Source organism: Mobula birostris, chromosome 16, assembly GCF_030028105.1.
Source record: "Mobula birostris isolate sMobBir1 chromosome 16, sMobBir1.hap1, whole genome shotgun sequence".
NCBI classification, from domain to species: domain Eukaryota; kingdom Metazoa; phylum Chordata; class Chondrichthyes; order Myliobatiformes; family Myliobatidae; genus Mobula; species Mobula birostris.
In genome coordinates, this window is record NC_092385.1 from 65,130,303 (window position 1) to 65,156,511 (window position 26,209).

At 42.7% G+C, this 26,209-nt stretch overlaps 1 protein-coding gene across 1 annotated transcript in view; it reads left to right on the plus strand.

Annotated features, from left to right (window-relative positions):
- The window catches only part of LOC140210814 (FYVE, RhoGEF and PH domain-containing protein 5-like), a 235,818-nt gene that overhangs the window by 15,225 nt on the left and 194,384 nt on the right, over positions 1-26,209 (plus strand). The gene's annotated exons all lie outside the window — the stretch shown is intronic.

The window sequence follows — 26,209 nt, forward strand, 5'->3', positions numbered from 1 at the left end:
TAAAAGATAATGATCTTATTATCTTAATTATCCTCCTCTCATTCAGTTGACTGTCCACAGGACTGCCGTGGAATCCCAGTAGGTGTGCAACAGTTACATTCTATAAATAACATTAGCATTTACGAACTAAATTCACTCACTTTATTCTGATAGTTGTCTCTGCTGTTTCATGAAAGCATCATCCTCTGTTTTTCATTATTTCAGCCTTCCATCTTTTCAGTTGATATATATTGAGCAATACAATTAACAGGGTACATAAAATTAGTATTACAGCAGCATGCGATACTATCTTTACCCACAGATGTATTTGAACATTCTTCTCCATTCCAAAACTTACTCCAAAAGCCTGGGTCACTCAATATTTCATTTGCCTTACCAACGAGTGTCTTAATAACTTAGTGTGCTCAGTCCATTGATGGATCATCTCCCTTGCCTCTTTCACAACACGTGTCCAGTCTGCAATCAAATGAGGAATTGGTGGCAACTCGGTAACAACATAGTTTAGCCCATATTACCTGTGTCCATTGAGAAGATTTGTTTTTGTTCACCGAGTGTTCTCCATGCAACGACCTCCCTGTAGAAATATTTACCTGCAGTAATGGCCTCTGGAGCAAGAGAGACCATGGTTAACTCCATCGTAACAAAATACATTACTCTCTTCATTTTGAATTAAACCTGTAATACACAAGGTAATTTCTGCTCTTATTTCAGTTTAAATCTTATATTATTTTAAGTCCATATTTTCTATTTGTTTCTCTGGACTATCCAATCTGGACTCCAAATTGTCTTTGGACTCAAGACATCCATTTTTCCTCACCCAATTTTCTTTCAGGATTTTCCTTTGATTTTTTTGACAAAACTCCCCTGGCTGTCATGATGAGGGAACTGAAAATCACTCCCTGTTAAGTCCTGTCACCATCTTCTTGGAACAGTTGTTCCATCGTCGTCTCCTAAATCATGTACATCAATTGTTATGTGCTGATGGTGAAAGCATTCCTGTTTCTCCCCCACCAATTTCAGCTGGTTGTTATGGTACCACCCACTTTTATCTGGAGAAGTCAGTACTTTGTACACTGAAGGGCTGGCTTTGTCTATAATTTCATGGGGATTTAAAAATGAGGTGTTTTGGGTGGCTCTTTGTCCTGTGCTTAATTCTATGGGACTGACTTTTGAGTCAAAGTAGGCTTTACCCTGTTGCTTCTTTTTTCCTTGACAAATATTGTTAGATAGATAGATTCCTTTCCTGGGCAATACTTTTTCTTTTCATTGACAGTTCATGGAGGGTCAGGGATTCTAGTGGGGTGCACACAGGTAGTTAGTTTGTGAACCTACGTGCTTTTTAGTTGAGACAATAAAGGACATTTGCTGGTAAAAACAGATCCTCTGTGCCTCACTGATCATTATTACAAGGATCAGAATCAGAATCAGGTTTATTATCACCGACATGTGATGTGAAATTTGTTAACTTAGCAGCAGTTCAATGTAATCATTATATTGAAGAGAAAAATAATAATAATAATAAATAAAATGTAAAACAAGTAAATCAATTACAGTATACATATATTGAATAGATTTTAAAAAATGTGCAAAAAAACAGAAATACTGTATGTCAAAAAAAGTGAGGTAGTGTCCAAGGGTTCAATGTCCATTTAGGAATCAGATGGCAGAGGGGAAGAAGCTGTTTCCGTATCGGCCTTCAGGGTTCTGTACCTCCTACCTGATTTTCCCCAATCTACCTGCATATTGATGTTGCCCATGACTATTGTAACATTGCCCTTTTGCCATGCATTTTCTATCTCCCATTGTATTTTGTAGGCCACATCCTTACTACTGATTGGGGGTCTGTAGACAACTCCCATCAGGGTCTTCTTACCCTTGAAGTGCCTTAACTCTATCCACAATGATTCATCCAACCCTATGTCACTTTCAATGATTTAATTTCAATTTTTATCAACAGAGCAACACTGCCCTCTCTACCTTCCTGCCTATCCTTTCGTTACAGTGTGCATCCTTGAACATTCAGCTATAATCTTTCAGCCATGATTCAGTGATGCCTACAACATCATACCTGCCAATCTGCAACTGTGCTGCAAGTTCATCTACTTTATTCCATATACTGCGTGCATTCAGATACAACACCTTCAGTCCTGTATTCAACCTTTTTGATTTTGTTTGCCTTTTACATTGCAACTCATCCCGTTAAATGCAATTTTGCTCTATAAACAGCCTCTCCTCAGTAGACATTGTCTCTGTTTGTAAACTATCTTCCTCACCTTCAGCACTATTATCCACCTTTCCTACGATACTTCTTGCATTGAAGTGCATGCAGCTCAGGACACTAACCGCACCATGCTTAATCTTTTGATTCCGGACTTCGTCTGAGGTCTTTACATCTGCATCTGCATCTCTCCACTAACTGTTCTGGCACTCTGGTTCCCATCCCCCTTCAACTCATGTTTAAACCCCACCATGCAGCATTAACAAACGTTCTCGCTAGGATATTAGTCCCCCTCTTGTTCAGGTGCAAACTGTCCCTCCTGTACAGGTCCCACCTTCACTGGAAGAGAGCCCAGTGATCCAAAATTCTTATGCCCTCTTTCATACACCAACTCCTTAGCCATGTATTAAACTGTATAATCTTCCTAGTTCTGGTCTTACTAGCACATGGCATGGGTAGCAATCCTGAGATCACAACCCTGGAGATCCTGCCCTTTAACTTAGCACCTAACTCCCTGAACGCCCTATGCAGAACCTTGTCACTTATCCTACCCATGTCAATGGTACCTACGTGGACCATGACTTCTGGCTGTTCACCCTCCAACTTAAGAATGCTGAGTACTCGATCTGAGATTTTCAGTACCCTGGCACCTGAGAGGCAACATAGTAGCCAGGAATCTCAATTCTCGCCCACAGAACTTCCTGTCCGTTTCCCTAACCAGCAAATCAATAGTTCTCCGATGACCATAGCATGGCTCTTCTCCCCACTACCCTTCTGAGATATAGAGACAGACTCCGTGCCAGAGACCCGCCTCTGTGACTCTCCCTGTCAGCATACAAAATGATATACCTGTTGTTGAGGTGGATGGCCAGAGGGATACTCTGCCTTGGCTCCTTAACCCCTTTCCCCTTCCCGACTGTCACCCAGTTTCCTGAGTGCTGCACCCTGGGTATAACTACCTCTCTATATGTCCTTCATCCTCCAGAATAATCTGTGGTTTATCTAGTTCCAGCTCCAACTCCTTTATGTGGTTTATTAGAAGCTACAACGTAATGCATTTCTTGCAGGTGTAGTCGTCAGGAACACTAGAGGTCTCCTGCCTTCCCATATCCTGCAAAAGGAGCATTTCACTATCCTGCCTTACATCTTTACTATCCTTGTTGAGCAGATATAAAGAAGAGAAGGACAAAAACTTATGCTTTCCTTTCCTTTGCTTTCTCCGAGTGAAGCCTTCAGGATCATCACTCTGACAGCTTCTTAAATGATACTATTGAACCTGGCTCAACTACTTTCTCTGGAAACTCGTTCAATATACTCACCACCTTTGTGTGAAAATACTTGCCCTCAGGTCCTTTCTACCACTCTCCCTAAACTGATGCTACCAGGTTTTGAATTCCTCTTACCCTGGGGAAAACATGGTTAACGTAAATCTTATCTGTGCCTCTTATATTTTTGAACACTTCTATGTGGTCTTTTCTCATTCTCCTATGTTGCACTATAAACACCTCGCTTAGCCAACTCCTCCCTCTAACTCATGCCCTATAGTCCTGGCAATATCCCTGTAAATTTTCTTTGCGTTCTCTTCAGTTTAATCATCTTTTTGCAATAACAAAGTAACCAAAGCTGGGCATAGTATTCTGTCATGTGCATGCAGAAGAGATTTTGTTTCATTTGGCAATCATGGGTGTCTCTTTCTCAGCATTTCCATGGAAATTTGGCTTAGTTTTCAATATCAGCACATCAGATATTTGAACAGCACACATCAAAGTTGCTGATGAACACAGCAGGCCAGGCAGCATCTCTAGGAAGAGGTACAGTCGACGTTTCGGACCGAGACCCTTCGTCGGGGCTAACTGAAGGAAGAGCTAGTCAAGATTTACTTGTACGTGGAACAAGTGCTACACATGCCCTCCTCCCTTACCACCATTCAGGGCACCAGACAGTCCTTCCAGGTGAGGCGACACTTCACCTGTGAGTCGGCTCGGGTGATATACTGCGTCCGGTGCTCCCGATGTGGCCTTCTACATATTGGCAAGACCCGACGCAGACTGGGAGATCGTTTTGCTGAAAACCTACGCTCTGTCCGCCAGAGAAAGCAGGATCTCCCAGTGGCCACACATTTTAATTCCACATCCCATTCCCATTCTGATATGTGTATCCACGGCCTCCTCTACTGTAAAGATGAAGCCACACTCAGGTTGGAGGAACAACCCCTTATATTCCGTCTGGGTAGCCTCCAACCTGATGGCATGAACATTGACTTCTCTAACTTCCGCTAATGCCCCACTTCCCCCTCGTACCCCATCTGTTATTTATTTATATACACACATTGTTTCTCTCTCTCTCCTTTTTCTCCCTCTGTCCCTCTCACTATACCCCTTGCCCATCCTCTGGGTTTTCTCCCCCTCCCCCTTTTCCTTCTCCCTGGGCCTCCTGTCCCATGATCCTCTCATATCCCTTTAGCCAATCACCTGTCCAGTTCTTGGCTCCATCCCTCCCCCTCCTGCCTTCTCCTATCATTTTGGATCTCCCCCCTCCCCCTCCCCCTCCCACTTTCAAATCTCTTACTAGCTCTTCCTTCAGTTAGTCCTGACGAAGGGTCTCAGCCTGAAACGTCGACTGTACCGCTTCCTAGAGATGCTGCCTGGCCTGCTGCGTTCACCAGCAACTTTGATGTGTGTTGTCAGATAGTTGAATGTTGTATTTAAATACTGTTGAGTTGAATTTTAACATAATTTCCAGGAAAGGAGCATGAGCTGGAAATTGGTCTCTTTTGCTTTCTTCACCATCAACACAGTTGATCTGATCTTTTACCTCTGCTTCTCTTTCCTTCACTAAATATCTAAACACCATATCATTCTTTAATATCTCCACGACCCTCTTGGTTAGAGTGTTCTAAACAGGCCCTTCAGCCCAACTCATCCATGCTAATCAAGATACCGATCTACATCTGGTCCTGTTTGGCAGTGTTTGACCCAAGAAGGCAACATCTATATTCAAACATCTAGGCCATGCCCTCTTCTCATAGCTACTGTCGGGCAAGAGGTTCAGAAGCCTGAAATCCCACAAGAATAGCTATTTCCCTTCAATCTCCAAGAGTTCTACCATTGTGGTCAGTTCTGCACTACTTTGGAGTTTGATTTTTTTTTCCAATTGTATAATTTTCTGTCATATTTAGTTTAGGTTTGCATAGAAATATAGAAAACCTACAGCACAATACAGGCTCTTCAGCCCACAATGCTGTGCCAAACATGTACTTACTTCAGAAATTACCTAGGGTTACCCATAGCCCTCTATTTTTCTAAGCTCCATGTACTTATCCAGGAGCGTCTTAAAAGACCCTATCGTATCTGCCTCCACCACCGTTGCCGGCAGCCCATTCCACACACTCACCACTCTCTGCGTAAAAAACTTACCCCTGACATCTCCTCTGTACCTACTTCCAAGCACCTTAAAACTGTGCCCTCTCGTGCTAACCATTTCAGCCCTGGGAAAAAGCTTCTGACTATCTACACGATCAATGCCTGTCATCATCTTATATACCTCTATCAGGTCACCTCTCGTCCTCCGCTGCTCCAAGGAGAAAAGGCCGAGTTCACTCAACCTATTCTCATAAGGCATGCTCCCCAATCCAGGCAACGTCCTTGTAAATCTCCTCTGCATCCTTTCTATAGTTTCCACATCCTTCCTATAGTGAAGTGACCAGAACTGAGCACAGTACAGGTGTCCCCCGCTTTTCGAACGTTCGGTTTACTAAACCCCACTGTTACGAAAGACCTACATTAGTACCCTGTTTTCGCTTTCAGAAGGTGTTTTCACTGTTATGAAAAAAAAGCAGCGCACAATATAAGGCAGCACGCACCCAAGCAGCCGCTCTCCCCGGGATTCGGAACAGCATTGCTTTAACATGAGCCTGTGAGCAGCCGTTTGCAAGATGAGTCCTATGGTATCGGAAAAGCCTAAAAGAGCTCGTAAGGGTGTTACACTTAGCGTAAAACTTGACATAATTAAGCGTTTTAATCGTGGTGAACGAAGTAAGGACAACGTGAGTTTGGCTTGTAAAAGTTGACGAAGATGATGTTGAAGAGGTTTCGGCATCACATGACCAAGAACTGATAGATGAGAAGCTGATGCAATTGGAAGAAAAAAGGATAACAATGGAAACCGAATGGGTAATGATAAAGTACGACTTTAATTTTGAAAGGGTACGTCGGTTTGGGGGATATTTGCAGGATGGTCTGAGTCCTTATAAAGAACTGTGTGATAGAAAAATGCGCGAGGCTCAGCAGTCAAGCAAGCCTTCCACATCAGCCACAGCAGATGATGAACCTCGACCTTCGACATCGAGGTGGACAGAGGTAGAAGAAGGTGAGCTGCCTGCTCTAATGGAAACAGACAATGAGATGACACCCCCATGTTCCACCACCCCAACCCCGGGCCCCGGACAGATACTGTACCGATTCATGGAGAATGCAGCGGTAGCCGGGAGGCACACAGCACATCTTTAAGAAAAAAGCCGAAATAAACATGCTAATTAATTAGGTGCTGCCGACACGTAATTGTCGGCCCAGATAAGAGGCGATGCAATTGGCAATCGGCACTGATCTGGGCCGACAATTACGTCTCAGGTGGCACCTAATTAATTAGCTTGTTTATTTAGGCTTTTTTCTTAAAGATGTGCTGTGTGCCTCCTGGCTACCGTTGCATTCCTGCATACTTCACGGCAATGTATCGGTCAGCGGCCTGGAGGGTGGGGGCCACTGCACCACCCAACCTGCGACGACTCAGTCTGACACAGTGTGCTCGGCAAGCTATCTTCCCGATTCCTGTAAGTGATACTACACTGTACATACATTATTTCTACTTTATATAGGCTGTGTATTTTTACGTGTTATTTGGTATGATATGGGGGCTTCATAGCTTAAAGGTTAGTGGAGAGCGCTTGCGCCGTGTTTTTGCGGAGAGTGCTTGCGTGAGATTTTCTGCCGAGAGCGCTTGTGTGAGATTTTTGCTTCGGCGAACAGTGCCGGCAATGATTGTGGAAAAGTACTTCTACTTTATATAGGCTGTGTATTTATCATATTATTCCTGCTTTTACTATATGTTACTGTTATTTTAGGTTTTATGTGTTATTTGGCATGATTTGGTAGATTATTTTTGGGGCTGCGAACGCTCACAAAATTTTCCCATATAAATAAATGGTAATTGCTTCTTTGCTTTACGACATTTTGGCTTACGAACCATTTCATAGGAACGCTCTACCTTTGGATGGCGGGGGAAACCTGTACTCCAAGTGTGGTCTGACCAGGGTCCTATATAGCTGTAACATTACCTCTCGGCTCTTAAACTCAATCCCACGATTGATGAAGGCCAATGCACCATATGCCGTCTTAACCATAGAGTCAACCTGCGCAGCAGCTTTGAATGTCCTATGGACTTGGACCCCAAGATCCCTCTGATCCTCCACACTACCAAGAGTCTTACCATTAATACTGTATTCTTCCATCATATTTAACCTACCAAAATGAACCACCTCACACTTATCTGGGTTGAACTCCATCTGCCACTTCTCAGCCAATTTTTCATCCTATCAATGTTCCGCTGTAAACTCTGACAGCCCTCCACACTATCCACAACACCCCGAAGCTTTGTGTCATCAGCAAATTTACTAACCCATCCCTCAACTTCCTCATCCAGGTCATTTATAAAAATCACAAAGAGAAGAGGTCCCAGAACAGATCCCTGTGGCACACCGTTGGTGACCCAACTCTATGCAGAATATGACTCATCTGCAACCACTCTATGGGCAAGCCAATTCTGGATCGACAAAGCAAGGTCCCCTTGGATCCCATGCCTCCTTACTTTCACAATAAGCCTTGCATGGGGTAGCTTGTCAAATGCCTTGCTGAAATCCATGTACACTACATCTACTGCTCTACCTTCATCAGTGTGTTTAGTCACATCCTCAAAAAATTCAATCAGGCTCGTAAGGCACGACCTGCCTTTCACAAAGCCATGCTGACTATTCCTAATCATATTATGCCTCTCCAAATGTTCATAAATCCTGCCTCTCAGGATCTTTTCCATCAGCTTACCAACCACTGAAGTAAGACTCTCACTGGTCTATAATTTCCTGGGCTATCTCTAACTCCCTTTCTTGAAAAAGGGAACAACATCTGCAACTCTCCAATCCTCTAGAACCTCTCCCATTCCCATTGATGATGCAAAGATCATTACCAGAGGATCAGCAATCTCCTCTGGTAGAAGCCTCCTAGAAAATCATAGATTTTATGTAGAAATGAATGGAATTAAGAGTAGGTGGCGTCCACAAAAGAACAGACTACCACAGGGATCATTCCTGGCACCTCTACTATTTAATGTCTACACAAATGACCAACCAACCTTTCGTAATACATGCAGGTTTATATATGCAGACGGCCTATGCGTAGCAACACAAGCCAACTCCTTCCAAGAAGCTGAAGTACGACTTACAGCAGTCCTCGAAGCAATGAAGCAGTATTATGAAAAATGGTCTCTGAATCCAAATCCATCAAAAATTCAAGTGTGTGCATTCCACCTGAGGAATCGAGAAGCAGCTCGGAAACTCAAGATCTTCTGGTGTGGGAAGGAGCTCGAACACCATCCAACTCCAGTTTACCTGGGCATGTCACTGGATAGGATGCTCTCCTTTGCCACCCACACCCAAAAACTCAGAGGGAAAGTTGGCTCTCGCAATTCTGTCTTGAAAAAATTAGCAGGCACGAAATGAGGAGCTAATGCTCACACACTTAGATCAACTGCCCTAGCACTCTGCTATGCACCTGCAGAATACTGTGCACCTGTATGGGGCAGATCAGCCCATGCCAAGAAAATAGACCCGTTGCTTAATGAAGCCTGCCGAATAATCAGGGGCACACTGCGCCCCACACCCACTAATATGATTTACAGACTAAAAGGCATTGCTCCCCCAGAGTTCCGAAGACACACTACAACAAAAATTGAAAAAGGTAAACAGAACTCGGATCCACGGCACCCACTACATCATCATGTGCCAGTTTCCAACCACCTAAAATCAAGGAAAAAGTTTGCTACAGTAGAGGAACTACCACATGGAACATTCCCCCAAACATACAGGATTGTCAGAAGCCAGAACCCCACCAAACAATACAGTGCAAGACACCATAGAAATGTTGCCAGACGGGGCACAGCTTGACAGATGGAAGTGGTGCACTCTCAACAGAGTGAGAGCGGGAGTTTGTAGGACGGGAGACAATATGGTGAAGTGGGGTTTAAAGACCAGTGAATTCTGTGCATATGGCGAAAGGATGCAGAATATTGAACACGGTCTGTGCAACTGCCCACTCTCACCTGATTTAGCTGACATTGACCTGCTCAACATCAACCAAACAACACTAGAGTGGCTGGCTGTCTGCTGTGACAAGCCATGATGATGAGCAATCTCCTCCCACAGTAGCCTGGGTGTATCTCGTCTGGTCTCAGTGACTAATCCAATTTGATGCTTTCCAAAAGCTCCAGCACATCCTCTTTCTTAATGTCTATATGCTCAAGCTTTCTAATCCGCTATAAATCATCCCTACAATCACCAAGATCCTTTTCCGTAGTGAATACTGAGGCAAAGTACTCATTAAGTACCTCAGCTATCTCCTCCAGTTCCATACACACTTTTCCACTGTCGCACTTGATTGGTCTTATTCTCTCAGGTCTTAGCCTCTTGCTCTTCACGATACTTGTAGAATGCCTTGGGGTTTTCCTTAATCTTGTCCGCCAAGGCCTTCTCACAGCTCCTTCTCATGGTTTAGTTTGTAAATGTTGCTATGTGCCTGTGATGCTGCAGCAATTGAGTTTTTCATTGCACATATGTAACTTGTATATAGGACAGTAAATTTGAAAAATATCACTCTAAAGCTTTTCTATCCATGTACCTGTCCAGATTTCTTTTAAATACTGCTATTGTACCAACCTCAACAGCTTCCTCTGGCAGCTTGTACCTCAGATACACTACCCTCTATGTGAAAAAAGTTGCCTCTCGGGTTCATCCTTCCTCTCTAACCTTAAATCTTCCATATTTAATTTTCCAAGCCTGAGGGAATTCACATGTCCTCATGATGTTCTCAGTCTCCTACATATCAAGGAATAAGATTCTAGTCTGTCAAACCTCTCTCCACAATGCAATTCATGCTATCTTGACAATATCCTCATAAATTTTCTTTGAAGTGTTTCCAGCTTAATGACATTTTTCCTATAGCAGGGTGACTAAAGCTGAACACAATATTCCAAATGTGGCCGTACCAGCATTTTGAATAATTGTAACATAACATCCCAACTTCTGTACTCAGTGCCCTGACTGATTGGTGGTGTACCAGAAGTCTTCTTTATCACTCTGTTTACCTGTGACACCAATTTTGGGAAGCTGTGTATTTGTACTTTTAGGTCCCTCTTCTACAACACTCCCTAGGATTCTACCATTCGCTGTGAAAATCCTGCTCTCAATGTCCATCCAAATTAATTTCCATTTTCCATTCCTCAACCTACTTCCCCAGCTGATCAAGATCTTGCTTAATTCTTGATATTGTTCTTCATCACCTATTTTAGTGTAATCTTCAAATTTGCTAACAGTGCCTTGTACACTTGTATTAAATCATTGATAGAGAATACAAATGACATGCCCAGCATCAATCCATGTGACATTACCACTAGTCACAGGTCTTCAGTCCATAAAAAAACCTTCCACCATCACCTTCTGTTTCCTACTGTTAAGCCAATCTAGTATCCAATCATCTAGCTCTTCCTGAATCCCATGTAATCTAACATTCTAGAGCAGATTACAATGCAGAATCACAAATTTCTAACAATAAAGTTGTGCTGACTATCCCTGTCTATCCAAATGCATGTATTATTATTCCAGGAGTTCCAGCTGTCTGACCTGACCCATACCTCCTATTTCTTGACTAAAGCCTCAATATCCCACCCACTGGGTTCCTTACTGCTGACCACCTACCTTATCAATGTCTCTCATAATTAAAGATGTTTATCATTGTCTCCCTTCTGCCTCTGATACTGTATAAAGAGAACAAGCCAAGCTTGTCAAATCTTTCCTTACAGCTCATACCCTCTAATCCAGGCAGCATCCTGGTAAACCTCTTCTACACCCTCTTTGCAGACTCTACATCCTTCCTGTAATGCAGCAGCCAGAATTGCATGCAATAGTCTAAGTGCAGTCTGACCAAATGTTTTATATACTGTAGCTGTAGCATGCCTTCTTTGCTCTTAACACCACCATTAATGAAGGCAAGACCATAAGACAAGACATAGGAGCAAAATTAGGCCATTCAGCCCATTGAGTTTGCTCTGTAAGCAGGCCATATGCCTTCTTTACCACCTTATACACTTGTATAACCACTTAAAGGACCAGAGTCCCAAGTACACACTGTACCTCAGTGCCTTTAAGAGGTCTACCATTAACTCTGTACTTTCTTTTTTCAATTGACCTCCCAAGGTGTAAAACATTACTCTTTCCCAGCTTGAACTCTATCTGCTCATATCTCTAATTGATCCCAATGTATCCTTTTCAATCTTCTACACTGTCTACAATGTCATCAATCTTTGTATTGCTTGCAAACTCAGTAACCCACCTGTCACGTTTTTATCCAAGTCAGTCATGTATATCACAAACAGCAGAGGTCCCAGTGTGGATCACCGTGGACCCACTGTGATCCACACTGTGGACTCATCACAGACCTCAGCCAGAGTAAGGCCCATTAACCAATACCTTCTGTTTTCTATGGGCAACCCAATTCTGAATCCCATGCACCTTAATCTTCTGGATGAGCCTCCCATGAGGGACTTTGTCAAACATCTTACTGAAATCTATGTAAATGTCATCCATGGCTCTACCTTCATCAATCACCCTCATTACCTCAAAGTTGAATACCATGGAGTAAGCCTTTTGGATGAATTGGCCCATACCAACCAAGATTCCCATCCAAGCTGGTCTTGTTCTCCTGTGTTTGGTCCATATCCCTCTAAAGCAGGGGTTCTCAACCTGGGGTCCATGGACTCCTTGCTTAATGGTATTGGTCCATAGCCTAAAAAAGGTTGGGAACCCCTGCGCTACACCTTTCCTGTCAATGTACCTGTCCAAATACATTTTAAATGTTGTCAATGTACTTGCTTTAGAAACCTCTGACAGTTCATTGAATTTGTACAATGAACATATTCTCCAGTCAGAGAGACAACCATCTACCACCACTCTTTGGCTTCTCCCTCTAAGTCAATAATGGATGCAGCTCGCTACTTCATCCTGAATGCCAAGTAACTGGACCTTCTGGATCAGGCATCCATACAGAATTTTGCCTAAGGTCTTACTAATATCCATTCACCACCTTTCCTTTATCAATTTTCTTGCTAAGCACCTCAAAAACTTTATAAGGTTGGTTAGACCTGACCTACCATGCAGAAAGACATGCTGACTATCCTCAATTAGTTCATGGTTTTCATATGATCATAAATCTTATCCCTAAAAATCTTCTCCAATACCTTCCCTGAAACTGACATGAGATTCAATGGTTTATAGTTTCTCGGTTTATTCCTAGTTTTCTTCTTGAATAGTGGGAAGCATTAATTGCTTGCCAGTCCTGTGGAACCAAGCCTATAGCTAGAGAGGACACAAAGATTAATCATGCCATCAGCAATCTCATCTCTTACCTTTCAATAACCTGGGGTATATTCCATAAGCCCTGTGGACTTATCCACCTTAGTGTCCTTTAAGAAACCCAACACTGTCTCCTTCCTTATCTCAAAATGCCCCAGCATATTAGTACCCTCCAGACTGTACTTCTTCCCCTCCCCTAACCATTTTATTCTGGCTTCTTCCCTTTCCAGTCCTGATGAAGAGTCTCAGCCCAAAACATGGACTGTTTATTCCTCTCCATAGATATGAAGTGTCTCAGCCAAAATGTGGACTGTTTATTTCCCTTCATAGATACTGCCTGACCTACTGAGGTCCTCCAGCATTTTGTGCATGTTATGTTATATTTCCAGCTTCTCTTGAGTATGTGATTTAAGACTTCACCTGCTTCCTCCACCTCCAAGCACAAGTACCCTCCTTTATTCCTGAGGGATTCTACCCTCTCCCTAATAATGCTCTTGCCTTGATGTATATACAGAATGGCGTAAAATTCTCTTTAATCCTACTCTTCAAGCACCTTTCATGGCCCCTCCAGATTCTCTGAATTTCCACCTTGAGTTCTTTTCCAGCTTCTTTATAATCCTCAAGGGTCCCCTTTCACTCTAACTTCTTGAACCTTACATAAATTTTCTTTTTCTTCGTTATCTCTCTTGTCATCCAGGGTTCCCCACTTTGCCACTTTTGTCCTTCCTTCTTACTGGAATATGTTTGAACAAGCTTTAAATGTCAAATGTGGATCTTCCCTGAAACAAATGTTCCTAATTAACTCTCTCTAGCTCCTGCCTAATACTCTTGTAGTTTGCCCTTCTCCAATTTAATACCCCCCTGCAGAGATCTAACCATATAGACTCAGTGTATGGGCCCTCCATTATGTCTAAACCGAGCGGAGCTGCAACATTATCCCTCATTAGTAGTGCAATTCCTTTCATTCTATAATCTTCCTCTGTATATTTTCTAAATCATCTAATCTCTGGAACATTAAGCATCTATTCCCATCTCTCTTACCCAAATCTCTGTGATGGCCACAGCATTGCTGATCTATATTCCAAGTTCACCTCTTAATATTCCTGAAATTTAAATAAAGACACTTTAAACTATCCGTCCCATCATGTGCACTACCTTGCCAGACTTTCCTTACAGACTCACTGGGGTGGTAACGGAGTGAAGAGACTCAGGAAAGGACGGATGGTAAAAAAGTGAAGATTGTGTGCAGTCAGATTGTCAGGAAGGGCAGGCAGGTGATGGGACTTAGTTGCCGCCAACAGGATGAGTATCAAATCATTAGGTATGCAGAGTCAGAAAGGATAGCAAATAAGGTACTCAAGTGCTGTATCTAAATGCACACAGTATAAGAAATAAGGTGGATGATCTTGTTGCAATATTATAGATTGCCAGGTATGACGTTGTGGCTAATACTGAATCGTGGCTGAAGGATGGTTGTAGTTGGGAGCTGAATAATGTCCGAGGTTACAAGTTATATTGGAGGGATAGGAAGGTAGGCAGAGGGGGTAGTGTGACTCTACCGGTAAAAAATGGCATCAAGTCAGTAGAAAGATGTGACATAGGATCGGAAGATGTTGAATCCTTGTGCGTTAAATTAAGAAACTGCAAGGGACGTTGATGGCAATTATATACAGGTTCCCCAACAGTGGCTGGGAGGTGGACCACAGGTTACAACGGGAAATAGAAAAGGTGAGACAAAAGGGCAATGTTATGGTAGTCATGGGAGATTTTAACATGCAGGTCGATTGGGAAAATCAGGTTGGTAATGGATCTCAAGAGAATGACTTTGTTGAATGCCTAAGAGATAGCTTTTTCGAGCAGTTTATCATTGAGCCTACTAGGGAATCAGCTATACTGGATTGGGAGTTATGTAATGAGCTGGAGGCGATTAGGGAGCTTAAGGTAAAAGAACCCTTAGGAACCTGTGATCACGATATGATTATGTTCAACTTGAAATTTGATAGGGAGAAAGTAAAGTGTGATGTAGCAGTAGAATTAGGGGAATTACAGTGGAATGAGAGAGGAGTTGGACAAAGTAAATAGGAAGGAGCTGCTGGCAGGGATATCAGCAGAGCAGCAATGGCATGCGTTTCTGGGAAAAATGAGGAAGGTGCAGGACGTGTATTCCAAAAATGAAGAAATACTCAAATGGTAAAATAGTACAGCCATGGATGACAAGGGAAGTCAAAGCTATTGTAAAAGCAAAAGAAAGGACATACAGCAAAGCAAAAATTAGTGGGAAGATAGAGGATTGGGAAGTTTTTAAAAACCTACAGAGAGCAACTTAAAAAATCATTAGAAGGGAAAAGATGAAATATGAAAACAAGCTAGCAAATGATATCAAAGTGGATATCAGAAGTTTTTTCAAGTATGTTAAAAGTGAAAGAGAAGTGAGAGTGGATATAGGACCACTAGAAAATGAGGCAAGAGAAATAATACTGGGGGACAAGGAGATGGCTGATGAACTAAATGTGATACTTGATCTATTATTGGGGAATAAGACAGGGCAGCTGACAGAAGTTTGTGCAGGGAGCACTTTGGATCTAATGATCATAATGCCACTGGTTTCAAAGTAAACATGGAAAAAGATGTGTTTTGTCTTTAGATTGAGAATATAAATAGGAGAAAGGCCAATTTTGATGGTATCGGAATAGATCCAGCAAGTGTGGATTGAGACGGGCTATTTTCTGGCAAAGGTGTGCTTGGTAAGTGGGAGGCCTTACAAAGTGAATTTTTGAGAATACAAAGCTTGTGTGTGCCTGGCAGAATAAAAGGTAAAGGTAACAATTTAGGGAACCTTCGTTTTCAAGAGATATTGAGGCCCTTGTTAAGAAAAAAATGGAGGTGCTTAGCAAGTATATGCAGGTAGGAGCAAACAAGGGACTAATGAAGTATAAGAAATGCAAAAGAACACTGAACAAAGAAATCAGGAGAACTAAAAGAAGGCATGAGGTTGTCCTAGCAGACAAGCTGAAGGAGACTCTTAAGAAATTCTACAGCTATGTTAAGAGTAAAAGTATTGTAAGGGACAATATTGATCAATGTGTGGAGCCAAAAGAGATGGGGGAGATCTTAAATGGATTTTTTTGCATTTCTGTTTACTTAGGAGATGGACACAGAGTCCATAAAAGTGAGGCAAAGCAGCAGCAAGGCCAAGGACCCTATACAGATTAAACAGGAGGAGATGTTTACTATCTTGAGGCAAGTTAGGATGGATAAATCCCCAGAGCCTGACAAGATGTCCTCTTAGACCCTGTGGGAGGCAGGTACAGAAATTTCCTGGGCCCAGGTAGAGATATTTAAATTATCTAAGTCATAAAGAAAGATTAAAAAGGTTTTGACGTTATTCCTTGGAATGTAGAAGATTGAGAGGGGATTTGATAAAGGTATATAAAATGATGAGTGGCATAGACTGGGTAAATGCAAGCAGGCTTTTTTCACTGAGGTTGAGTGGGAATGCAACTAGAGGTCATGGATTAAGGTTGAAAGGTGAAAGGTTCAAAGGGAACACAAAGAATCTTCTTCACTCAGAGGGTGGAACAAACTGCCAGCACATGTAGTGCATGCAAGCATGCATGTTTAAGAGAAGTTTGGATAGGTACATGGATGATAGAGGCATGGAGGGTTATGATCCTGGTGCAGGACAATGGGAGTAGGCAGTTTAAATGGTTTGGCATAGACTAGATGGGCTGAAGGGCCTGTTTCTGTGCTGTAATTTTCTATGACTTTCTATGACTAAATGAGTATTTTGCATCAGTCTTCACTGTGGAAGATACTAGCAGTATGCCTGATGTAGTGTGTTAAGGAAGAGAAATGGGTGCAGTTACTGTTACAAGAGAGAAGGTGCTCAAAAAGCTGAAAGGTACATAAGTCACCTGGAGCAGATAAACTGCACCCTACAGTTCCGAAAGAGGTAGCGTTAGAGATTGTGGTGGCATCAGAAATGATGTGGGGCCCAAAACTGTTCACAATACTTCAGGTGAGGATATATAAGGCACTGGTGAGGCCTCACCTTAAGTATTGTGAGCAGTTTTGGGCCCCTCATCTTAGAAGAGATGTGTTGGCATTGGAGATGGTCCAGAGGAGGTTCACAAGGATGATTCCAGGAAATAAAGGGTTTTCATACGAGGAACGTTTGATGGCTCTGGGTTTATACTGGCTGGATTCCCGAAGGATGAGGAGAGATGTCATTGAAACCTTTCGAATGTTGAAAGGATAGACAGAGCAGATGTGGAAACAATGTCTCCCATTGTGGGAGAGTTTAGGACAAGAGGGCACAGTATCAGGATAGAGGGATGCCCTTTCAAAACAGAGATGCGGAGAAATTTCTTCAACCAAAGGGTGGTGAATTTGTGGAATTTGTTGCCACATACAGCAGTGGAGGCCAGGTCATTGGGTGTATTTAAGGCAGAGATTGATAGGTGTTTAATTGGACATGGCATCAAAGGTTATGGGGAGAAAGCTGGGAACTGAGGTTGAGGAGATAGAAATAAGGATCAGCCATGATTAAATGGTGGAGCAGACTCGATAGGCCAAATGGCCTAATTCTGCTCCTATGTCGTCGTGATTAACCATTCGCCTCAATCGCTTCACTTCCTGAGCTGGTCCTCTGCCTAAGGCAGAATTTCCTGGTGGCAACCATTTAATTCCTATTCCTATTACCATTCCGACATGTTAGTCCATGGCCTCCTCTTGTGCCATGATGAGGCCATTATGGTGGAGTAGCAATACCTCAGCTTGGGCAGCCTGCACCTGACATCATGAACATCGATTTCTCCTTCTGGTAATTTTCCCTTCACTTTCCCTCATCTTCTATTTCTCACTCTGCCTCTTATCTCTCCTCACCTACCCATCACCTCCCCTTGGTGCCCCTCCATCTTCCCTTTCTTCCATGGTCCACTCTCCTCTCCTATCAGACTCCTTCCTCTCCAGCCTTTTATTTTTCCCACCTACATGGCTGCACCTATTACCTTCCAGCTATCCCCCCCCAACTTTTTTTATTCTAGCATATTCCCCCTTCCTTTCCAGTCTTGAAGAAGTCTTGGCTCAAAATGTCGTCTGTTTAGTCATTTCCATAGATGCTTTCTGACCTGCCGAGTTTCTCCAACATTTTGTGTATGCTGCTACTATCTGTTCTTCTGCTCAGCTTCTGCACTGTTGAGCCAAAGCTTCAGTGCTTACAGCTGAGACACTGCCACTCCAAACTGGCCGCTGCATTAACATTTGCCGGTGTTTGATACCTACAAAAGAGCATTTAAATGGTGCTGACTCCTCCCCTCTCCATACAAATTTGTTTCTCTAATTCCCATTGACTGTTGGGGGGCCTATAGCACCATCACAATAAAGTGATCATTCCCTTCATATTTGTGCTGAACTAATTAAATTAGTAGTTAAATGCCTAACTAAGTTAATCCCTTCTGCCATATCCCAATCTCCATATTCCCGACTCTCTGCAAGTACATGTGCCTCTTAGGGCCTCTTAATTGCAAATCCACTGTTACCTTCCGGTCCTTCAAGCAGTGCTGTCCCAGCAACTCCTGACAACCTTGATTTAACCTTGGTCCTATAGGATAACTTGTAATGGCAAATTAACCTACCCTGCACGTCTTTGGACTGTGGCAGGAAACTGGATGACTCAGAGAAAACACACGCATTCCATGCGGAGGACATACAGATTCCTTATCAAAGACGTTGGGATTGAACTCTGAATTCTGACGCTCCGAGCTGTAATAACATTGTGCTAACCACTATGCTATGAGAATGAAGAGTATACTGACCAGCACTAAACTAGGCATGACAACCCGCCTCAGAGTACTGAAATGTTACACTTATCCAGTTATGTTATATGGATCAGATTGTTGAACAGTCTCTAGTAACATGAGGAAACAAATTGAAGCAGCAGAGATACGGTTTTTGAGGAAGATGAAAAGAATATCATGGACGAAACGAATATCTAACAAGCATATCATGAACAGGGCAAGCACGAGCAGAGAAATAATGTATGAGATTATGAAAAGGCAACGTAACTTCATTGGACATGTGATTAGGAAAGAGGAGTTAGAATGCACGGTAATTATGGGAAAGATTGAAGGGAAGAAAGCAAAAGGGAGGCAAGGACAAATGATGATGGAGACAGCAGCCAGAGAACTGGAAATGATTACCAATGAATTGATCCACTTGACCCGAAAAAGGAGTGTGTGGGCCATGGCAGTCAAAGCTCAATCTGGGCATGGCACCTGATGATGAGGATGAACCACTGTGCTACTGTGGTCTTCTTATAGCACGTGCCTTAACCAGGTAGCATCTTGGTGAAACCTCTTCTGCACCCTCTCCAAAGCCTTAACCCATCCTTCCTATAACGAGGCAACCAGAACTGAATTCAAAACTCCCCATGCAGCCTAACTAAAGTTTTATAAAACTACAACATAGCTTTCCAGCTCTTGAATTCAATCACTCAAGAATGACATACCACCTAATCAACCTATGTGGCCACCTTCAGGGAGCTATGGATTTGAACACTAAGATCCCTTTGTACATCAACAGTTTTAAGTTCTGCCGTTACAGTGTATTGCACCTTTACATTTGATCTCCCAAGGAGCACCAGCTTACATTTAAATGAAAGAAACACCATTTCTCTGCCAATAGGTGCAACTGATCTGTATCTCGCTGTCTCCTTCAGCACTCTTCTGTGCTACCCACAACACCAACAATTATTGAATAGTCTGCAAACTTATTAACACATCCATGTACATTTTTATCTAGGTCATTTATAAGTAAAACATCTTAAGTCCCCGCACAGATCCCTGTGGAACTCCACTCATCATGAATTCCAGTTCCATCAATTACTAACCTCTGTCTTCTATGGGCAACCAATTCTGAACCCAAGCAGCCAAGTCACCATGGATCCCATGCATCTTATCTTGAGGATTAGTGGAACTTCAAGAATTTTGTCAAATGTCATATGTTATCCATGTAGATAACATCCACAGCTCTACTTGAAAGCTTTTAAAAATCAACAGAAGTCAACTAAAATAAGGAGGGGAAAGATGAAATATGAAGGTAAATTAGCCAGTGATATCAAGGAGGATACCAAAAGATTTTTCAGATATATAAAGAGTACATGAGAGGTGAGAGTAGGTATCGGACTGCTAGAAAAAAATGCTGGAGAGGTAGTAAAGGGGGACAAGGAAATGACAGATAAACTGAATAAATATTTTGTATCAATCCTCACTGTGGAAGATATTAGTAGTCCGGAAGTTCAAGAATGTTAGGGTGCAGAAGTGAGTGCATTTGCTATTACTAGGGAAAAGATGCTTGGGATGCTGAAAGTTCTGAAGGTAGATAAGTGACCTGGACCAGATGAACTGCACCCCTGGGTTCTGAAAGATGTAGCTGAATAGATTGTGGAAGCATTACTAATGATCCTTCAGGAATTGAGCTGACTTTATTATGTACATCATATACATGAGGAGTAAAACTTTTTACATCATGTCTCTATCTAAATTAGATTAGATTAGGTTATGAGGACACGCAGTCCTTTTTTATTCTCATTTAGTAATGCATGCGTTAAGAAATGATACAATGTTTTACCAGAATGATATCACAGAAACACATGACAAACCAAGACTGAAAAACTGACAAAAACCACATAATTATAACATATAGTTACAACAGTGCAATGCAATACTGTAATTTGATAAGAACAGACCATGGGCACGGTAAAGTCTCAAAGTCTCTCGAAAGTCCCAACATCTCACTCAGACGGTAAACCTCCAGCGCCGCAAACTTGCCGATGCAGCATCCTGGAAGCATCCGACCACAGTCTGACTCCAAGTCCGTCCGAAAACTCCGAGCTTCGGACCAGCTCCCCGACACTGATACACTGAGCACCATCTCTGCCGAGCGCTTTGACCCCGGCCCCGGCAACAGGCAAGGCCGAGGATTTGGGGCCTTCCCTCCAGAGATTCTTGATCGCACAGTAGCAGCAGCAACGAAGCAGGCATTTCAGAAGTTTCTCCAGATGTTTCTCCGTGCTTCTTCACGTCTGTCTCTATCAAATCAGGATTGTGCATGGCATCCTACTTCACGGATACGGTATCAATTCGGAACAGCCGTGTGCACTGTGTTGCATCGCTATCTTCTCCTCCCTCCTCCTAATATGCAATTTATAGTAGTATGTACAACAGGTTAGTCAATATAACATAGAAATACAGTTGTGTCAGCATGAGTTAATCAGTCTGATGGCCTGGTGGAAGAAGCTGTCCCGGAACCTGTTGGTCCTGGTTTTTATGCTGCAGTATCATTTCCTGGATGGTAGCAGCTGGAACGGTTTGTGGTTGGGGTGACTCAGGTCCCCAACGATCCTTCGGGCCCTTTTTACACACCTGTCTTTGTAAAAGTCCTGAATAGTGGGAAGTTCACATCTTTAGATGCACTGGGCAGTGAAGATTGATACAAAATACTTATTCAGTTTATCTGTCATTTCCTTGTCCCCTTTACCATCTCTCCAGCATCTTTTGCCAGCAGTCTGATACCTACCCTCGCCTCTCATGTACTCCTAATATATCTGAAAAATCTTTTGGTATCCTCTTTAATATTATTGGCTAATTTACCTTCATATTCCATCAATTCAGTTCACTGGTTTATCGCATCCAAGGTTATCCCAGTTTTCTTTTTTGAATAACAGAACAACACTAACTACTTGCCAGTCCTCTGGCTACAGAGGACCTGTATATCTAGGCCAGGGCCTTAGCAATCTTTCCTTTTGCTTCTCTTAATAAACTCGGGTGTAACACACCTGGGACATACCCACCTTAATGTTTTTCAAGACACCCAACAGAACCATTTTCCTTATCTGAAAATGCTCTAGCTTATTACTACACCTCACACCGATCTCTCTATCCTTCACATCCTTCTCCTTGGCAAATACTGATGCAAAGTACTCATTTACGACCTCACCCACATCTTCTGCCTCCAAGCAAGCTCCTCCTTTATTCTTGTACCCCCTTCTTCTTAGTTATCCTCTTGCTCTTGATGTATGTGTAGAATACCTTGGGGATTACTTTAATCCTACTTGACAAGGACTTTGTATGGTTCCTTCTGCCTCTCCTGATTCCCTCATTGAGTTATTTTCTTTCTTCTCAAGGGCTCAATTTTATTTTCACTTCCTTAAACCTTACAAATGCTTTGTTTTTCTTCTTGACTAAATTCATCACCTCTCTTGTGATCCAAGTTTCCCTTTACCTTGTCATCCTTGTGTAGGTCTTTAAATTCCCTTCACGTACCAGATATGGATTTAGAGTCATAAGACTAATACAGCTCAGAAGCAGGTCCCTGTGCCCAACTGGTTCCATGCTGACCACAATATCCTTCCTGCTCATCTCAGTTGACAATGCTCAGTCCATATCTCCAAGCCCCACCCCTCTATGTAACTATCCAAATGTCTCTTGAGTCTTGTAATTGTACCTGCCTTAACAACTTCCTCTGGCAGCTAATCTGTGTACTCACTACCCTCTGTGTAAAGAAGTTAACTCTCAGGTTTCTTTTAAATTCTCCCCTCTTATCTTGGATCTTTTAGTTTTGGACTCCCAGTCCTGGGGAAAAATCTTACCCATACTGATCATGACTTTATTGAGATCACCCTCATTCTCCTGTTCTTCATGGAATGAAGATCCAAAATGGACAATCTCTCCCTATAACTCAAGCCCCCTAGACCAGGCAGCATCCTCATAAATCCCTTCTGTACCTTTTCCAGCTTCCTCTAACAGATAACCAAAACTGCACACAATACTCTAAGTGCAGTCTAACCAATTACTTATATATATAACTACAACCTAATATGTCTATGTCTAGCCTCAATGCCAGCAAGCTGATTGCTTTCTTCATCACCCTGTCTACTTGTGCAGCCACTGATACTCCCAGGGTCTTCTGTACCACATCACTCAGCAAGTGCTCTGCCATGCAGTATAAGTACTATCCTACCCAAAATGCATCATTTTACACTTATCTAAATTGAAATCTGTTTGCTAATCCTCAGCCTATCTCCCTATCTGATTAAGATTTCTTTGCAATTCATTGTATCTTGTTTCACTATCAAAAAGACTCCCTAAATTAGTATCAGCAAACTTAATAATCATGTGATGTACATTCTTATCCACATCATTTCAGTAAATAATAGAGGTCCCAACACTGACCTCGGGAGGCCTCTAGTTGGAGAATCAACCTTCAACTGTCACTCTCTGCTTCCTAACACTGAGTCAATCCTGAATCCCCTGCATCTAACCTTACAAATTAGCTTTGCATTTGGGACCTTGAGAACATCCACTGTCCTATCTTCATCATCCCCCTGAGTTACCTCTTCTGAAGACCCCTAAAGATTTGTAAGACATAACCTTCTACAAAAAAACATTCTAATTATTCATGATCAGGCCTTGGCTATCCAGGTGATTGTAGGTCTTGTCCCTCAGAATTCCTTCGAGTAACTGAAGTCAGACTCACTGCCCTGTAGTTCCTTGGCTGTCTTTGCTATCCTCCTGAAACAATGGAACAACATTAGCCACACTTCTGCCGTCTGGAAATTCTTCAGTGGCTAATGACAGAGCACATATCTCTGCAAGGGCCTCTGCGATTTCATCCTCGCCTCCTATAAAGTCTTGGGTACATTTGGTCGGGCGCTGGAGATTTGCCCTCCTTGATGTGCTTCAAGGCTACAAATTCCTCCTTCACTGCAGTGTAGCAGTGAGCGCAGATGCTTTACAGCATCAGCCGGTGATCAACAATTGTAGTTAAATTCCTGCCTCTGCCTGTAAGTTCATATGTTCTCCCCATGACTGCTTGGGTTTTCTCCGGGTGCTCTGGTTTTTACCCAAGTTCCAAAGATGAACAGTTAGAATTAATAAACAGTGGGCATGTTATGTTGATGTTAGAAGCATGGTGACATTTGTAGGCTGCTCAGACATTCCTCATTGATTTGATGCAAACTATGCATCTCACTGTATATTTCAATGTTTCGATGTACATGTATATGATCCAAAGCTTTATTGCTTATTACCCTAATTTCTTTGACATCCTAAGAAATTACTACATGCCAAAGATAAATTGGAGCTCAGAGTCGCTCCAATGGCATTTAGAGCTCTAGTCTCTCTTGTTAGTCATCCTTTTACTTTGTATTGTAATTGAAAAACCTCTTTAACCCTGCTGCCATGTGATACCTCTTTTTGCCCTCCTGATATGATAAGGTACCCCATGCAAGGTTTATTGAGAAAGTAAGGAGGCATGGGGTCCAAGGGGACATAGCTTTGTGGATCCAGAACTAGCTTGCCCACAGAAGGCAAAGAGTGGTTGTAGACGGGTCATAATCTGCCTGGAGGTTGGTCACCAGTGGAGTACCTCAGAGATCTGTTCTGGGACCCTTCCTCTTTGTGATTTTTATAAATGACCTGGATGAGGAAGTGGAGGGATGGGTTAGTAAGTTTGCTGATGACATAAAGGTTGGAGGTGTTGTGGATAGTGTGGAGGATTGTCAGAGGTTACAGCAGGACATTGATGGGATGCAAAACTGGGCTGAGAAGTGGCAGATCCCAGATAAGTTGAACCCAGATAAGTGTGAAGTGGTTCATTTTGGTAGGTGAAATTTGATGCAGAATATAGTTTTAGTGGTAAGAGTCTTGACAGTGAGGAGGATCAGAGGAATCTTGGGGCCCGAGTCCATAGGATGCTCAAAGCAGTTGCGCAGGTTGACTCTGTGGTTAAGAAGGCGTATGGTGTACTGGCCTTCATCAATCGTGGAATTGAATTTAGGAGCCGAGAGATAATGTTGCAGCTATATAGGACCCTGGTCAGACCCCACTTGGAGTACAGTACTGTGCTCAGTTCTGATCGCCTTACTACAGGAAGGATGTGGAAGCCATAGAAAGGGTGCTGAGGAGATTTACAAGGATGTTGCCCGGATTGGGGAGCATGCCTTATGAGAATAGGTTGAGTGAACTTGGTGTATAAGATAATGAGAGGCATTGATCTTGTAGATAGTCAGAGGCTTTTTCCCCGGGCTGAAATGGTTGCCACAAGAGGACACAGGTTTAAGTTGCTGGGGAGTAGGTACAGAGGAGATGTCACGGGTAAGTTTTTTACTCAGAGAGTGGTGAATGCATGGAATGGGCTGCCGGCAACGGTGGTGGAGGCGGATACGATAGGGTCTTTTAAGAGACTTTTGCATAGGTACATGGAGCTTAGAAAAATAGAGGGCTATAGGTAAGCCTAGTAATTTCTAAGGTAGGGGCATGTTTGGCACAACTTTGTGGGCCGAAGGGCCTGTATTGTGCTGTAGATTTTCTATGTTTCTATGTTTCTAATTCTTCCTAGTTCCTGCCTAAGGCTACGTCCACACTACGCTGGGTAATTTTGAAAATGAAGCTTTTTCTCTTTGTTTTGACCCTCCATCCATACTAAAGTGGCGTTTTCATCCCCCGAAAATGGAGATTTTCAGAAACGGTCTCCAGAGTGAATAAATCTGAAAATGCCTAATATCCGTTGTTTAAAAACACTGTCATGACAACACCACAACAACAATGCTTTTTCTGCTTCTGCTTGGTACTGCACAAGCACTGCCATATGGTTGTTATAAAGCGCAGTCTGTGTGAACGGCTTGAGTTAAATTGTAAAGTGAGCTTTTTTGACTATTTAAAAACGCTGTCATGACATGCCGGAACAGCTGGCCGCAGCGCGGCATTTCGTTGTTTTCTTGAACACAACCCCCCACACAACCTAACAATTTCAGAACAGACGGCAACGAGACTGAAGCCAGAAGAGTTAGAAATGTACTCACCAAATACTTTGACCCATAGCTTACTGAATAAATAAGTATACTCACTTTGCCCTGTTTTCTGTCCTTGCTTGTATGGAGGTGGTTTACCTATTTATGCAGGTACTTCTCTGACAAAAGATGTGTAACAGCCTAATGTAACATTGTATGGAAATAACACGTGTTCCCTGTGGTGGAGGTTCCAGAATCTGGAAACACGGCTTCGGAGTTCGGATATTGCCGACTGGCAATGAAGTCAAGAGAAGTTCTATTTCTCAGAAGAAGTAAGGCTGTGGAATTCTCTGCTCCCTCAGCAAGAGAAGTCAGAGTTGTAAAACCATACTCTAGGAGGAGGAAGATATATTCCAGAATGCCAGAAAGATATGGGGAGAAGGTGGAGGGTGCTCTGAAATGTATAATTAACTCTGACTAAGAGCAGTGGTGTTGCAAAGTCCCCATTATTCCCTGCATCCAACTTCCC